The sequence below is a fragment of the Carlito syrichta genome, unplaced genomic scaffold (genome assembly GCF_000164805.1).
Source record: "Carlito syrichta isolate Samal-C Ts95f unplaced genomic scaffold, Tarsius_syrichta-2.0.1 Scaffold113497, whole genome shotgun sequence".
NCBI lineage: Eukaryota > Metazoa > Chordata > Mammalia > Primates > Tarsiidae > Carlito > Carlito syrichta.
This window is the reverse complement of record NW_007057593.1, coordinates 15660-22203: the sequence shown is the minus strand read 5'-3', so window position 1 is coordinate 22203 and position 6544 is coordinate 15660.

Sequence of the window (6544 nt, the reverse complement as noted above, 5' to 3'; positions counted from 1 at the left end):
ATTGTCAGTGAGGCAGCTAGTCTAGAACAAAACTACTTTATTTATTTTTAATTTTTGTTTAGTTGGAGTCTCTGTCACTCAGGCCGCAGTGCAGTGACATGCTCACGGCCACCCGAGTCAACCTGCTGGGCTCCGGTGATCCTTCCTCCTCATCCTTCCAAGCAGTCAGAACTATAGGTGTGTGCTACCACGCTTGGCTAATTTTTTGATTTCTTGTAGAGACGAGGTCTCACCAGGTTGCCTAGGCTGTTCTCGAACCCGTGGGCTCCGGCAATCACCTCACCTCGGCCTCCCAAAGTGCTAGGATTACAGGTTTGAGCCACGCACCGTCCAACAAATTTACTTTACATTATTGCCCCAGGCGTGGGTGTGGGGAGCAGGGGCATGACTGAAGTCTCATTCTCATGTCTCTCTGGGTCTGCATACCTCACAGAGCTCAACCTGATCTGAGACAAAAATTTTTTCTTTTCTTGTCAGCATCAGTGAGTGACCCAGATGGTGCTTAGGTGGGTATTTTATTTGGTGTGGTTGAACTGAGGTTGGTGCAGTAATTGGGCCCCCAAGGGAATTCCTCCCTGCAGCAGCCTCTGTCCTGGACAGCTCCCCTCTAGAGCAGCTCCCCCGGGCAGGGCAGTCCCTTGACCTTGGGCTCCCCCACAATCTCAGGGTGCCCCCCTGGAACACTTCACCTCAGAAAGAGCAAAACCCAGGCTCTGAGGGGAAGGGCTTCCCTGGTCACTGACCCTGGAGCTAGTGGGAAGGTGGACAGGGCTCTGGAAGGGCCTCTGAGGACCAGGTTGGGGGGTCAGGACTCAACTACCACTCGGGCTTAGCTTTGGATGGGGAGATGGCATTTTCCTGATGAAACATGAGTCTCTAAGACCAGGGGCCCTGTGGGTGCAAAGTTTGAAGGCAGGGACTCCCAGATGTGATGTGAGGAAGGGGCTGGGCCCGAGGCTGCTGCTGACCTTGTGGGGAGTGGGCGGGCCGTTCTCTGCCCGCAATCCCCTTGATGTCACACTGCAGCAAGGTTTCTGCGCCTGTGCGTGGGGGAGTGGGCGCTGCTGGTGCTTCCATCTGGAGCCGGGACAGAAAGCTTCTCTGTGGCCCAGAAATCTTTGAACTTGTAATTGGAGCTATCACAGCTGGTTGGCGCTGTGAATTGGAGTTTAAAAGGAATCAGCCAAAAGCACTTTCTTTTCTTTCAACTGCAAGCTGGGAACTACCCCAGGATTTGCTCTTTATTCTCAGAAGAACCCTCATGGGGTTGTAATGTTATGCAAAAAGAGGCACTTTCCCCCTGGGTTCTGGAGGTCTCTCAGGTGTGTGCCCACGTGACAGCTGCCTTGGCCCAGCCCTGACCTCCAGGCCTGGAGGAGGGGATGTGCGTGCTGCCAGCTATGTTTGTTCAAAGCCAAGCTCTGCAGGTTGTCCTGCCTTTTGGAGATGTGAGTTCTTTTTCTGCATTGACGGAGCCCCAATTGGAGGCAGCCTGCTGGGGTTCGGGAAGTGGTTCTGGACGCCTGGCGCATTGCTAATTTGGGACTAACGCCCACAGTTAGGAGAGGGCCTTGCAATGAGGGGCATGGGTCTTGTCTTTCTGCACCTTGGACAAGGGTAGAAGAAGTTTCTGCACGGGGTGGGGCGGAGGAATACTGCAGCCGTTCATGGGGTCTGTGTACGTGTGGATCCAGAAAACTCGAGGGCCCCTGCGCCGGCCTCCACTACCCATACCCTGGTAGGCCTGCCTCATTATCTTTGCCTTCCGTAACCACTGTTCCTGCCTCCCTCCACCTGGTTCACCCAGGTTGCACTTCCTCCTCCCTAGTCACCGGGAGGCTGTGGGGTTGGTCCCAGTTCCAGAGGGGCTCTGCTGGCCCCAGCTGGGTGGATGCATGCCCTGAACAAGGGGGTGGCAAGTACTGACTGGAGGTTCTTGAGAAACACATTGGAGTGTAGAGGAAGGCAGGAGGCTCTCAGAAAGGAAGTACAGTTTTGAGCAGATGTGAGATGCACTACCCACGAAAACTGTGACCGGTTCAAGGTGGCTGTTGTGTGGCCCTTAAAGATTCTCTACCTGTCCAGATAGTAGTTAGGCTCCTGAACCTTCTGGGTCCATCTGTGCACATCCTTGTAAAATCTAGTTTACCAAGAACCCTCTGCCCCCAACACCTGATCACCCTCTATGTCTGGTCAGACTCCTCATTCTCCACCATCCCCGGGCGATGTCTGGCTACGCTGGCCTGTCCCTGCTAGGTCAGTTTAACCAGAACCCCCCTCATCCCTAATGTGTCCCTCAGTAAATTTCCATACCCTGAACCCCACCCTGCTTCTTGGTTATAAGTTTGCTGGGTTCAGAGTTGAGTCCAATCTTTCCCGCACTGAAAAATCTCATTCGGGAGGTCTCCTTCACAAAGTTGATGGTCCTAAATAAAGTCTGTCTTAGTGTGCTTTAACAAGTATCACCGAATCATTTTTCTTTAACACACTGTCCCTTAACCCCTGCCTCCAGACTGTAGGCCAGCAGGCACCCTCTAGTTTCCTGTCAATGAAAAAGTCAAACTTCCTAAAACATTTAAAGAGGTTTATCCTGCCCCAAATATGAGTGACGTAGGCCCAAGGCATAGTCCCAAGAAATCTTGAGAATATGTGCCCAAGTTGATTGAATTACAACTTGTTTATATACATTTTAGGGAGACAGAAGTTACAGGCAAAAACATAAATCAATACATGTGAGGTTTATGTTAATTGGACCCGGAAAGGTGGGACATCTTAAAGTGAGGAACAGGGCTTACAGGTTGTAGGTAGATTCCAAGATTTTCTGATGGGCAATTGTTCTAAAGAGAAATCAGTAGAAAGGAATGCTTAAGTTAATGGGGGTTGTGGAAGCTGAGGTTTTTATTATGTAGATAAAGCCTCGGAGTAGCCGGCTTCATGGACAATAGGTATTAAAAGGTATCACACGCAGCCGGGCTCGGTGGCTCAACCTGTAATCCCGCACCTTGGGAGGCTGAGGTGAGTGAATTGCCTGAGCCCACGGGTTCAAGACCCGCCTGGGCAACTTGGTGAGCCCTCATCTCTACAATAAATCAAAAAATTAGCCGGGTGTGGTAGCGCGCGCCTGTAGTTCCAGCTACTTGGAAGGCTGAGGTGGAAGGATCTCCAGAGCCCAGCAGGTCGAGGCTGCGGTGGCCGGGAGCAGCCACTGCACTCCAGTCTGGGTGACAGAGTGAGACTCCAACTCAAAAAAAAAAAAGGTATCAGACGCTTCCCAGAAGAGGAGATTCTCTACAGATGCAAACTTCCCCATAAAAAGACTTTGCATGGACATTTCAGAATATGCCAAAGCAGCACTTTTGGGGATAAGATACTTTTGTTTCCTTTAGGGCTATGTCATGTGATGCTATAGCAGAGTCAGGTTGGCATTTGGTATATTATTTCCAGACTCTGTTTTGTCAGCCTTATGATCTCTGTTTTAATGTTAACGCCAGTCAATTATGTCTAAAACTCCACAAAGGAGTCAGTATGACGAGGTATGTCCGACCTCCTTTATGGTCACGACTTGCAGTTTATTTTTCAGGTTTCCCTTAATTCAGAGGGGTCTGTCCAGTCAGTGGAAGGGCTTAACATGTTACTGGTTTGCATCCCCTACCTGGCATTCTGGCCTCATGCTGGCATGGCTGGCTACCTTGAGACTCCTTCAGGCCCACGGTGGTGTCATTTTCCCAGTGAGGCCTTTCTGGCCACCCAAGCTCTCTCTCCCACCCCTCAGCCTGGGTGTGAGGGGCTGCTGCTTGGCTCCCAGGTGGTCCAAGTTGGGTGTGTTTCCATGGATCCTCTCTAAGGCCTTGATTTCCCACCTGTAAATAGGGGATTAGAATTGAACCCACCTCAGTGCGTCAGTAGGAGGCATATAAAAATGAACATGGGCAAGACACTTAGCTAGGGCCAACATACAGCAAGCTCGTGCTATTGCTGCTGTTATTGTCATGATGTAGTGATTGGTGGTGCTGGGTGGAGCCATGAGACCCTCCAGACAGGTGGGTCTTCCTGAGGAGAGGCATTTTTGTGGAGGCCTGAGGCCTAATAGGGATTCTCTGGGTGACAACCAGGTGGGGAGGCGAGGGGACTGCATGGAGCTGCTGAGAACAACTTTTCATTGACTCATGAGCAGGAATCAGGTTGTTGTTTGTTTTTTTTACCACTTTACATGCAAGGGGAAGACCCATGGAGACCACTTCAAAGATTCACTAAGGGAAGGAACAGAACCGCTGTCAGATTAGACACAGAACTATTCACTGATTACACATCACTCAACCCAAGCTGGGCAGATGACGCTTCCCCAAACAAGTCTTACTGTTCTTATAGTTCACAAAATTGCAAAAAATTGCATAAAGGTTGTATCGGGAATGCTAATTTCTTCCCCCAACCACGTTCCTGCCAGTGCTTTCGAGGAACTCTACGGAGCTCAGAAGGAGGCCCTTCTCAACAGAGGTAAGCCCCAAAGAGGCTGCAGAGAGCAGCCCCCAGGTGTAGGGTCAGTGGCAGGTCCAGTCCTGGGGCAGGTCTGGCATGGTGGACAGAAGAGCAGTCACTGTTGCACAGCCCAAAGGATGCAAGGGCTATGGTGAACCCATGACGGGTCGTAGTCTAGACTTTCAAAGCAGGGCAGCAGAAGTCAAAATAATCTCAGGAAGAGAAGACATAGACACCAAAATAACTGCAACATTGTGCAAATCTCATTCAGCAAAGTCCAGGGGAATGGGTTTTGGTGGAAGATGCTCCCAAGTCAGGTAGAACTCACTTACACTACAGGTTCTGGATCTGGATCTGGGATACCTGGGAAAGACTGCTTGTGCTGTTAGTTAAAACCAGGGCTTGGCTGGGCGCAGTGGCTCAAGCCTGTAATCCCAGCATTTTGGGAGGCTGAGACGAGAGGATTTCCTGAGCCCAGGGGTTCGAGACCAGCCTGAGCAAATTGGCGAGACCTCATCTCTACAATAAATCAAAAATTAGCTGGGTGTGGTGGCGCACGCCTGTAGTTCCAGCTACTTGGGGAAGGCTGAGGCAGAAGGATTGCCTGAGCCCAGCAGGTCGAGGCTGTAGTGGCTATGAGCCTGCCACTGCACTACAGCCTGGGTGACAGAGGGAGACTCTGACTCAAAAACAAACAGGGCCACCCCTTGGGGTCCCCTCCCGCTGTGGGAGCTTTTCTGTCCTCTCAATGAATCCTGCTTTCTAAAACAAAACAAACAAACAAATAAACAAAAACCAGTGCTCATGAAGCCCCTGGGAACAAAGACAGGATGAAAGGAACTACCATGCTTCACCGGCTTAGCAGTCTTCCAGCTGTGTCTGTGAGAGGCCTAAAGGACACCCTGCATCAAGACATTAGGGATGAAGAGGGAGGGAGGGGGAAAAAAAAGACATTAGGGAGTGCACTGTGGAGCAGGGAGGTGAGCCAGGGCCGGTGAGACGCTCTGGGGAGGCTGGCCACTGCAGGGGGATGAGGGAGCAAAGCTGCCAAGAAAGAGAGGGGACCTTGGGGTAGCAGAGGCCACATGGCTGGCCAAACAGGTGAGGTCATCATGATGGGCAAGCTGAGTGGTGTGGCTTCAGAGACCTTTGACTCATTTGCAATGAGGGCACCCTCCAGGACAAAAGCAGAAGGCAGCACAGGAGTGAAGAAGTGGTGGTGGTGGAAAAACCCTGGGTCTCAGGGACATGGCCTGGGATTGGTCACAACGCAGGGAAGTTGAACTTCCTCTTGCAATTCCTGGATGTGAGTCATTCCCAGACCTGGAATCCTCTGCTAAAGATACAGATGTGGCGGAAACACCCAAGGCCATACTGTCTTCCGCAGCCTCCCCCTCTAGGATGGCCATGCACTGGGGGAAGGGACACCCCAGGCTCTCAGGGATTGCTGGGCACTGGCTCTGAGCTGATGCCACTTCCCAGTCCCTGGTGCCTCCATGTCCACAGGTCAAAGGGATGTCAGGTGAGAAATGCATTTGGGTCACAGTCCATCTCTTCAGTGAATACAGTGTGAATCTGAACTAGGGACCCACCTGGACTCATTTCTCAAATGGAAGGCCACAGGCCAGGACCTCACTGACAAGACTAGACGTGAGAGAAAACTGGCCAAAACCAACTGAGATTAACTAGGACCAAGACAGCATCTTGGTCCTAGTTATTTATTTATTTATTTTTTTGAGTTGGAGTCTCACTCTGTTGCCCAGACTGGAGTGCAGGGGCACGCTCCCGGCCACCACAGCCTCGACCTGCTGGGCTCAGGCGATCCTCCTGCCTCAGCCTTCCATGTAGCCAGAACTACAGGCACGTGCTACTGCACCTGGCTAATTTTTTATTTATTGTAGAGATGAGGTCTCGCCAAGTTGCCTGGGTGGGTCTTGAACCCGTGGGCTCAGGTAATCCACTCGCCTCGGCCTCCCAAAGTGCTGGGATTACAGGCTGAGACACCAAGCCTGGCCTTTCTTTAAACTTAAAAAAATTTTATTTTTACTTTAGAGACAGGGTCTTTCTC